At 39.5% G+C, this 11,700-nt stretch overlaps 1 pseudogene across 1 annotated transcript; it reads right to left on the bottom strand.

The window, feature by feature from the left end:
• Positions 1 to 1,260: 1,260 nt before the first annotated feature.
• LOC308658152 (RNA-binding protein with multiple splicing 2-like) lies at positions 1,261 to 10,618 on the bottom strand (annotated as a pseudogene). Its single transcript has 2 exons — positions 10,514 to 10,618; positions 1,261 to 1,770 (listed from the first exon to the last, which is right to left on the bottom strand). The product of its transcript is annotated as an RNA-binding protein with multiple splicing 2-like (transcript).
• Positions 10,619 to 11,700: the final 1,082 nt, after the last annotated feature.

Raw genomic sequence — 11,700 nt, 5'->3', positions numbered from 1 at the left:
CAATCAGCTAGATGTTGCTGGGGCCTCTGTGAGCCAATCATCAGCTGGCAGTCTGAAGGGCAGGGAAACAGCCCAATGAACATCACCGCAGAGGAGCCAATCAGCTAGATGTTGCTGGGGCCTCTGTGAGCCAATCATCAGCTGGCAGTCTGAAGGGCAGGAAAACAGCCCAATGAACATCACCGCAGAGGAGCCAATCAGCTAGATGTTGCTGGGGCCGCTGTGAGCCAATCATCAGCTGGCAGCTGGTTGCTGGCAGCTGGAAGTTTGCTGGGGCCCCTTTGGCTGTGGCTCTCAACAGTTATACAGGGTGCAAAAATACTTTTCACCTTTTGATTGGTTTTCAGATTTGGAAAAAACAAGGAACAGTGGCAGGACAGGGTACCTGTCTAGAGGTCAATGAGATAGGCAAAGGAAAGGACTTTCTTATAATTGTTGGCCCATCTGAGAATGAGGCAGAGGACTGATTTGAAATTACAAGGCAAAAGCTGTGTAGTGGCTGCTGAGTCTGGAAGTGTATGTGGTGCATACATACACTTTTAGTTATTGATATTTATAGAATATAACTCCTCAAGGTAGAAGTGGCCACAGGGCTCAGGCCTCTCTGAAGCAGGGCAGGTATAGAGGTAGGATATGGAGAGAGGACCAGGTACCATAAGTCAGGACGTGTCGCTATGGAGATAGTGTGAGAACAAACTGCACACTCATATAAACACAAGTTTAAGTTCCTTAATTTATGCCAGAAAACATGCAAAATTAAACGCCTCATTTTCTTATTTTTTTTTGAGAGAGAGAAAGAATCTTTTTTGTAGATGGACACAACACAATGCCTTTATTTTTATGTGGTGCTGAGAATTGAACCCAGGTCCCACCCAAATGCTAGGCGAGCACTCTACCACTGAGCTACAATCCCAGCCCCAAAATTCCTCATTTTCGTGAGGGAGAGCTTAAGAAGCATGTTTGAGTGGGAGGTCAGGTCAGGTCTTGCTGGATCACAGTGAAGGCTCCTAGCTGGGTCTGGGTGTCCCAGCAAGAAGGCCCTCAAATCCTCCTGGAGGCCTTGGAAGAGAGGTTTGGGGTGGAATAAGCCTGAGGAAGAGGGAAAGGAACAGAAAGCAGTTCAATGAGTCAGGCTTTAGATTCACAGTCTCTGGAAAAGCAGCATTCTGCACAGGCTGCAGGGGGCGGTGGAAGATGAGGACTCTATTCTGTCCCTACCACATAGTCCAAAACCAACTCTCTGGTGACCAGACTGAAGAATTAACAGAACTGACCATACTTCCATCCTTGCTGGGTGGTATCAGAGGAGGGGTCCCAGGGCCCCTGACCATGTAGGGCAGCAGCAGCAGCTGGGAGGGTGAATACAGCATGTGAGATGGCTGGGGGTCAGCTCTGTAGTGTACAGAAGGTATGACACCCAGGACTCTGGGGACTCAGGGATTTGTGCAGCCTCTATCAGGTCATAGGGGGTGCCAGGAAATGAAATGTGCTCCTAGGGAAGGCTGAACACTGGTGGTATTTGGCACTGTCATTATCTTGCTCTTGGCCATCTTTGTGTTGGATTTGGCAAGCTAGCTTCAGTGTTTGCCGGTTCTCAGGATCAAAGCAAATACCATTCAATGCATTCTTGGTGGCTTTTGCTCCTGCCAGACTGTCAAAGATGACAAAACCCATGGCCTGTTTTGAGGTGAGCTTGATAAGGGACCCTTCATACCCCTTGAATGGCCAGAAGAGCAGGTAGAATTCCCTGGGTTTAATGTCCACCAAAAACTGAAAACTAAATATTAAACAAAAATCAATCTCTCTCTCTCTCTCTCTCTCTCTCTCTCTCTCTCTCTCTCAAAATATATATATATATATATATATATATATATATATATATATATATATATATATATACTTTCTGACCATAATATGCATGTTAAATTCTGAAATTTATGAATCATATATGTTGTTATTTTCTCAAAAACTTCCCATGCACTTCTATAATTCAGAATTGGGAATCACTTAGCTATATGAGAAAGTTCAAAGGCCTTAGTTTAGACTATGAGTCTCCACATTTGGAGAACTACCTTCATTGATCAACTTCATTAGATATACACTTACAGACATTTTAGGAAAGAGCAATAGCAGCTGTCAGCAATAACTATTCCCTAAACAATTCAGACACTATTATGCAAATTTGTTTTTGTTTTGTTTTATTTTTTTATTTTCTTGTTCTTTTCATTTTTATTTATATAAATACAATACTTGTACATAGACTGATCATATCTCCTTTAAAGCTGAAGTTCCTGGATTTTCAGATGTGCAGTGCTGTGATCAAAACATGACTATTTTGTAATTTGAAACAAGTATTTTGGACACACAGGTAAATAGATGGTTTTTGGTCAAAGAAAGAAAAAGAGCTGATAAAAAGCACTGTGGGAGGAGCCCAGCCTCCCACCTGCACAGTAGGCAGACCACGTGGGGGGCACAGCCGCCTGCCTGCATGGTAGACAGACCACCCCAACTGGAGGTGGAGCCCAGCCTCCCACCTGCATGGTAGGCAGACCACGCGGCCTGGAGAGGGGGCACAGCCGCTCAGCTGCACGGTAGACAGACCACCACAACTGGAGGAGGGGCCAAGCCACCCCCTGCTGGGTAGACAGACCACCCCAACTGGAGGAGGGCCCCAGCCGCCCAAGCCCATGCAGTCACCGGACTGAGCTCTGGACAAACATAAGGTCTCCCCAACACCCCCTACCTCATCAAACACCTTATGAGAAAAACTGATGGAAATCTTGGAAAATCCCACCAACCCTTAAAACTCATCAAGTGGTGGACATGACTACCAGTGCGGTTCTGCAGCGGTTCAGGCACCTGGTTTACATCACAGAGACTAAGAGTAGAGAGGCCACAGGTGGAAGCTCAACTCCTGTCACAGTGACTACCATCACCAACCTGAACCAAGAGACTCAAGCTAGGAATAGACAATGCCACCTACTGCAAAAAAGAAAACAGAGTCCTGAGAGACAATTTTTTCTTTCTTTTTTTTTTCCTTTTTTCTCTTCTCTCTTTTCATCTATTCATCCAGTCTCCTCTACCCTTCCCCCTCTGGTCCTCCCAACCTTAACATATGTGAAACCAAGAATTGTGCATGAAAAAGGACTTTAACAACTGAATCACCAGAATAATATAATATAGAGGAATTGCATATGCCCCACCTCCCTCCCCCCCTTTTATTTCTCTTCTTTTTTCTCTTTTTTCTCTTATTTTCTTTTTCCCGTTCCCTTTTTTCTCTTTTTTCCTTGTTATTTTTCTCCTTCTTACTCCCTCTATCCAACTTTCAACCCCCTAAATTTTACTATTGATAAGTAAGGTAATCTTATAAATACAGATAGGAGTTTGAATTTATACATTCTTCCGTAAATTACCCATCTATTGGTTCAAGCTCTCCAAAGTTACTAAGTTAGATTAACCCCATACCCTCACTCCTTTCCCCCTAAACATAATATCCTACACCTGAAATTCAGTTTTTTTCATGCTATCAGAAATGGTATGCCTTTGATGAAACTAATGACTATATTTGTAAATGATAATTGAAACCAACATTTGTAGACAGAGTCTAACTATAAATGTAGTAAAAAGGAAAATGTGTGCATAGATGATGTACTATTGATATTGGGAACTGTTAACATTGTCTTTCTCCACAAAAGGGAGATTTTGGAACTATACAAAAGCAATATAAAAATATAGGGGGAAAATCAATAACGCAACAGTTTCATAAAGCAGAAAGAAACGTGAGCAGTATGAAAAGACAAGGAAAGAAAGGACCACAAGCAATGCAGGTCAACTAAAATTTAGAAGAGGTCATATCTTCAGCAGATAGAATGTTAGATAAAGAATTCAGGGTATACATGCTTCAGATGATCTGGAGTCTCAAGGAAGACATTAGACAGCAAAATCAGACAATGAAAGATCACGTTGACAATGAATTACATAAACATATCCAAGAAGCAAAAGATCAACTATACAGTGAGATGGAGGTTATAAAAAAAAAAAAAAACAGAAATCCTGGAAATGCAGGAAACAATAAACTAAATTAAAAACTCAAATGAGAGTATTACCAGCAGAGTAGAACACTTAGAAGATAGAACATCAAACAATGAAGACAAAGTATTTCAACTTGAAAAGAACATAGACAGCTCAGCGAGACTGTTAAGAAACCATGAGCAGAACATCCAAGAAATATGGGATAACATAAAGAGACCAAACTTAAGAGTTATTGGGATACAGGAAGGCACAGAGCTCCAAACCAAAGGAATGAGCAATCTATTCAATAAAATAATATGAGAAAACTTCCCAGACTTGAAGAATGAAACAGAATCTCAAATCCTAGAAGCCTACAGGACGCCAAATGTGCAAAATCATAAGAGATCCACACCTAGACACATTATAATGAAGATGCCCAACATACAGAATAAGGAGAGAATTTTAAAAGCTACAAGAGAAAGGAAGCAGATTACATTTAGGGGTAAACCAATCAGGATGACAACTAATCTTTCAACACAGACTCTGAAAGCTAGAAGATCCTGGAACAACATATTTCAAACACTGAAAGAAAATGGGTTCCAACCAAGAATCGTGTATCCAGCGAAATTAAGCTTCAGGATGGAAGATGAAATTAAAACCTTTCATGATAAACAAATTTAAAAGAATTTGCAGACAGAAGACCAGCTCTTCAAACCATCCTTGGCAAAACATTACAGGATGAGGAAATGAAAAATAACAATGAAAACCAACAGCGGGAGGTAGTACGGTAAAGGGAAAAATAATCAAAGAGGAAAAACAAATCATGTTAAGTAACATAAATAAACAAATCTGGCTGGAAGTACAAACCATATCTCAATAGTAACCCTAAATGTTAATGGCTTAAACTCACCAATCAAGAGACACAGGCAGTAGAATGGATAAAAAAAAAAAGATCCAACAATATGCTGCCTACAGGAGATGCATTTGATTGGAAAAGACATACATAGACTGAAGGTGAAAGGTTGGGAAAAATCATATCACTCATATGGACCTCAGAAACAAGCAGGAGTGTCCATACTCATATAAATTAAAATAGACTTCAAGCCAAAGTTAATAAAAAGGGATAAAGAAGGACACTATATACTGCTCAAGGGAACCATACACCAAAAAGACATAACAATCATAAATATATATGCCCCAAACAATGGTGCAGCTATGTTCATAAAACAAACTCTTCTCAAGTTCAAGAGTCAAATAGATCATAATACAATAATTATAGGAGACTTCAACACACCTCTCTCACCACTGGACAGATCTTCCAAACAAAAGTTGAATAAAATAAAGAAACTATAGAACTCAATAACAGAATTAATAACCTAGACTTAATTGACATATATAGAATATACCACCCAACATCAAGCAGTTACACTTTTTTCTCGGCAACACAGGGATCCTTCTCAAAAATAGACCATATATTATGTCACAGGGCAACTCTTAGAAATTATAAAGAAGTAGAGATAATACCATGCATCCTGTCTGATCATAATGGAATGAAACTGGAAATCAACGATAAAAGAAGGAAGGAAAAATCCTGCATCACTTGGAGAATGAACAATATGTTACTGAATGCTCAATGGGTTACAGAAGACATCAAGAAGGAAAGTTAAAAATTCTTAGAGGTAAATGAAAACACAGGCACAACCAGTAGGAATCTATGGGACACAATGAAAGCAGTTCTAAGAGGAAAATTCATTGCTTGGATTTCATTCCTTAAAAAAAAAAAGAACCAACAAATAAATTATCTCACACTTCATCTGAAAACCCTAGAAAAAGAAGAGCAAAACAACAGCAAAAGTAGTAGAAGTGTGAGATGAAAAAGGCAATATCACAACAGTCACTCCAGAAATACAGAAGATAATCAGAAATTATTTTGAATCCTTATACTCCAATAAAATAGAAGATAGTGAAGACATCAATAAATTTCTTAAGTCATATGATTTGCCCAGATTGAGTCAGGAGGATACACACAATTTAAAAAGACCAATAACAATGGTGGAAATAGAAAAAGCCATCAAAAGACTACCAACCAAGAAAAGCCCAGGACTGGATGGGTATACAGTGGAGTTTTACAAAACCTTTAAAGAATAATTAATACCAATACTTTTCAAGTTGTTTCAGGAAATGGAAAAAGAAGGAGCTCTTCCAAATTCATTCTATGAGGCCAACATCACCCTGATCCCGAAAAGAGACAAAGACACTTCAAAGAAAGAAAACTACACACCAATAACTCTAATGAACATAGATGCAAAAATCCTCAATAAAATTCTGGCAAATCAGATGCAGAAACATATCAAAAGATCTTGCATCATGATCAAGTAGGATTCATCCCTGGGATGCAAGGCTGGTTCAATATACGAAAATCAATAAATGTTATTCACCACATCAATAGACATAAAGATAAGAAACATATGATCATCTCTATAGATGCAGAAAAAGCATTTGACAAAGTTCAGCATCCCTTTCTGTTCAAAACACTGGAAAAACCAGGGATAACAGGAACATACCTCAATACTGTACAAAGCTATCTATGCTAAGCCTCAGACTAGCATCATTCTGAACAGAGACAAATTGAAGGCATTACCTCTAAAATCTGGAACAAGACAGGGATGCCCTCTCTCACCACTTCTGTTCAACATAGTTCTGGAAATACTAGCCAGAGCAATTAGACAGACAAAAGAAATTAAATGCCTAAAAATAGGAAAAGAAGACCTTAAATTATCTCTATTTGTGGATGACATGATTCTATACCTAGCAGACCCAAAAGGGTCTACAAAGAAACTACTAGAGCTAATAAATGAATTCAGCAAAGTGGCAGGATATAAAATAAACATGCATAAATCAAAGGCATTCCTGTATATCTGTGACAAATCTTCTGAAATGAAAATGAGGACAACCACCTCATTCAGAATATCCTCAAAAAATAAAATAAAATACTTGGGAATCAACCTAACAAAAGAGGTGAAAGATCTATACAATGAAAACTGCAGAACCCTAAAGAGAGAAATAGAAGAAGATCTTAGAAGATGGAAAAATATACCCTGTTCATGGATAGGCAGAACGAATATCATCAAAATGGCTATATTACCAAAAGTTCTCTATAGGTTTAATGCAATGCCAATCAAAATCCCAATGGCATTTCTTGTAGAAACAGATAAAGCAACCATGAAATTCATATGGAAAAAAAAGACCCAGGATAGCAAAAGCAATTCTAAGTAGAAAGAGTGAATTAGGTGGTATAGTGATAGGAGACTTCAAACTACACTACAGAGCAAGAATAACAAAACAGCACGGTACTGGTACCAAAATAGGTGGGTGGACCAATGGTACAGAATAGAGTACACAGAGACCAATCCACAAAATTACAACTATCTTATATTTGACAAAGGTGCTAAAAGCATGCAATGGAGGAAGAATAGCATCTTCAACAAATGGTGCTGGGAAAACTGGAAATCCATATGCAACAAAATGAATCTGAATCCCTTTCTCTCACTATGCACAAAAGTTAACTCAAGATGGATCAAAGAGCTTAATATCAAAACAAACACTCTGCATCTGACAGAAGAAAAAGTTGGCTCCAATCTACATACTGTGGGGTCGGGCTCCAAATTCCTTAATAGGACACCCATAGCACAAGAGATAATAACAAGAATCAACAAATGGGACTTTCTTAAACTAAAAAGTTTTTTCTCAGCAAGAGAAACAATAAGAGAGGTAAATAGGGAGCCTACATCCTGGGAACAAATTTTTACTCCTCACACTTCAGATAGAGCCCTAATATCCAGAGTATACAAAGAACGCAAAAAAAATAAATAAAAAAAATAAGAAAACAAATAACCCAATAAATAAGTGGGCCAAAGACCTGAACAGACACTTCTCAGAGGAGGGCATACAAACAACAATGTGCTGGTAGCCTCAAAATACTAAGGGGCTTCTGCTGCAGGAGTTGTGGCCCAGCAAGTTCTGGGCAGGCATGGTTCACGAAGTCTCCCCTTGCTCCAGGAGAGTTTTGGTCCTCTTTAAATCTGAGTCACTGTGGCTGAATTGCCTTTTCATATGAGTCACTGGACATTCTGCCTCTTCCAAAGTGAGTCAAACTCTTGCTCATTGGACAGAATCATCCTATTTCTCCAACTCTGCCACCACTGCAGTAGGGTTAAATGAGTCTGATGCCTCACTGTTGTGCTACATTAACTCTTCATCCAGCCACATTGTCATCATCTCAGACATAGTTTTCTCGATTTCACCAGAGTCCAGGTCCTTTCAATAGGTCCTTCATCACCACTGGCCTGTTTTCAGCAAAGTCTGGCAGCAATCCGCAGACCAGTTTGACAGTTTTGGGCATGTGTTTCAGAAGTCATGACTCATAACCATGAAGTGGATGATGCTGGCAAATTAGGTACAGGTCTGATGTGACAGTGTGTGCTTTGGGATCATAGCATGGAAAAATACTTCAGGAGAGGAGTCAGAAATTGAATAAATTCCTGTACACGCACAGCAGTTGTCTTCTGGTTTGAGTGAACTTGGGTTTGCCCAGCACAAATATAATTGCTTGGTCAACAGTCATTCTTGTTGCCAATACTAAATAACATGCTATTAAAACACCTGTCTGCACAGTTTAGCTATTGTGAATTGTGCTGCTATAAACATTGATATGGCTGTTTCCCTGTAGTATGCTGTTTTTAAGTTCTTTGGGTATAGTCCAAGGAGAGAGATAGCTGGGTCAAATGGTTCTATCCCCAAATTTCCACGGAATCTCCATACTGCTTTCCATATTGGCTGTACCAATTTGCAGTCTCACCAGCAATATATGATTGTACCTTTTTACCCCACATCCTCTCCAACACTTATTGTTGTTTGTCTTCATAATAGCTGCCATTCTGACTGGAGTGAGATGATATCTAAATGTGGCATATTTACACAATGGAATTTTGCTCAGCAATAAAAGAGAATAAAATCATGGCATTTGCAGGACAATGGATGGTATTGAAGAAGATAATGCTAAGTGAAGTTAGCCAATCCCACCCAAAAAAATGCTGAATGTTTTCTCTGATATAAGAATGCTGACTCATAGGGGAATAAGGAGGGGGAACATGGGATGAATAGAGAATTTTAGATAGGGAAGAGCGGAGGGAGGGAAAGGGAGAGGGCAGGGGATTAGCAAGGATGGTGGAATGTGATAGACATTATTATCCAAAGTACATGTATGAAGACACGAATTAGGTGTCAACCTACTTTATATACAGAGATATGAAAAATTGTGGTATATATGTGTAAAAAGAATTGTAATGCAAAAAAAGTCCTTTGTTTAAAGACATGAATTGGCATGAACATACTTTATGCAAAGATATGAAAAATTGTGTTCTATATGTGTAATAAGAATTATAATACATTCTGCTTTTATGTATTTAAAAAAATAAAATCAATTTAAAAAAAAAGAAAAAAACCACACTTATCTGGCTTAGCCCTGTGTGACAATGAATGGCTACTTTTCCTTCCTGTAAGGCAAATGTCATATTCTTCCCCATATCTAAGATGGTAGTAAGAGACACTACACCATAATCCTTCCATCAAAATTGTAGAAATAAATGCCAGCCTACTCTTACACTTCAGGAAGGTACATGAAGGCACTTTCTTATTCCAGAGTGTTCCCACAGCTAGCACACTTACTAGGGTGCTGCAGATTGATTATTGGTTTTAGACCACAACTGAGGACCTGCTCCATGTTGTGGTAGTTCTCAAGGAGCTCAGATAATAGGAGAGCCATGACCTAGATATTGTTAGTGACCCAGGATGAGTAAACACCCTTAATGCCTTCTCCTGCTCACTCCAGCAGGCTGCATTCTCACATTTGCATGCTCTACCCCCACACCCCATGATGGAACACACCAGTGTCCAGGGATGACATGCTCATACACCCTCTCCCACTATTTTGTACTTTAGTGTTGGATATTCTGAATTTCCTTTCATGTTTGCAGTATATTATTCACCCATGTGGAATATGGTTGTTTGTTTGGAGGCAAGACTCCTGCAGCAATGGTAGTCTCTTGGCACTTCACTGTCATGTTCTGGAGGTATTTCAGCCTGAAATCTTGATAGATGTCCAGAACCTAGAGGCTCAGGCGGACGGGCAAGGATGGCGCTAGTTGCTACCTAGGAAGGTTTGCAGGCAAGAGACCTTATAGGCCACACTGGGTCCTACACTTTCCACCACAGGCAAGGTGGACAATGGGGTCCAGCCCAGCACATAGACAATGTCCTCCTTGGCAGGCAACACACCTGCAAATCTGTTTTATACATGTCTCTGGAATGGCCCTCTGTACTCTCCAGTCCTTTTTTATCTGGTGTGTCTAGGTCAGGTTTCTCAGTAGGTACAGTCAAGGGGCTGGTTGGTGTGTAGTCATCTCAAGCTGCACCTGTGGGGGAGGACAGGTGAGCTCCTCACCTTGTTCTTGATGGTGTTCAGTTCCTCCTTTGTGGCCTCTCCATGAACTGACAGAGAAACCATGGCCTCAGTTGTGGGGATGACCTGGAATTTTTGTTTTACCATCTTCTTAACATATAATTGTTGTAATCTGGGTGATGAAGACTTTATTAGAAGATTCAGAAGGCGAGGTTGAGCAATATGAACAAACATATAGTTACCAGAAGTCTTAAGAATGGCTATAACCAAAGTTCATTAAGTAAACTTTAATGTTTATATGTGCCCTTTTATATCTCAGGATTTGGATTTTTTTAAAAAAATCATGGTCAGACTTAAATTAATTCAGGAAAACATGATTTTAGCAGAGTATCTTTTGATAGTCATTGTCAGACTTTCATGCATCAGACTTCTTTCTTTATAGCCCTCTACTTACTTTTGGTAGGGCTGAAACAAGTGTGCATCTCATGTTATATTAAAAGAAGATATTCTTATATGATGCTCTTTCCTTTGGTATGTCCATGAGTGGTTGTGTTTGGGTTATACTTTTCTGATAGGTATTTAACAGCAAACTGGTAAAAAATTGACCTTGTTCCTATCTACTATTAAGGTCACATGAGATTCCTCTAAGGTTCCTCTTGGGAACTTGTGAAAATCCGTTTGGCTTCTTTATCTTCTCTACTAGCTGTGCTTTCTGCCAGGAAGGGTCAAGGTCCTGCTGACCATACCTGGCTTTCTTTGAAAGCATCAGAAACATTTCTCTCTTCAATAATCCTCCTCGTGCAAAATGTGCATTGACTGACTTCCTGTTTTTAGGATCCTGGTGTTTGCCCAGTTCAGCTCACTGGGTGACTCACCAGATTTTCACAGCCTTTAGAGGGATTTAGTCATCCCCTGGATCCTGGATGACTTTAGATGCAAGGGCTTAAATATTGGTAGCCCCTTCCTTAGTTCTTTTACTTCCATGGTTTTGGTCTCTAAGATTTGGTTTAAAACATTCAGCAGGTCACTTTAACCACTCTTGAAGTAGAAGTTAAGAGGTTTTAACTTTAATGTCTATAATTTTTACAGTTACTGCTTTCACTAATTGGGGTCACTATTAGTACTAAAGGTTAGCATTATATTCTATCTTGTAGGTGAGGGTTTATTATCTCAAATCAATCCAGGTTGTCTTGTTAGTAGTAGTACTTCTGCAAAACACCAAAAGGCAA

This window comes from Spermophilus citellus (assembly GCF_964194105.1).
Source record: "Spermophilus citellus genome assembly, chromosome: 10".
NCBI lineage: Eukaryota > Metazoa > Chordata > Mammalia > Rodentia > Sciuridae > Spermophilus > Spermophilus citellus.
This window is presented reverse-complemented; position numbering and strand designations above follow the sequence as displayed.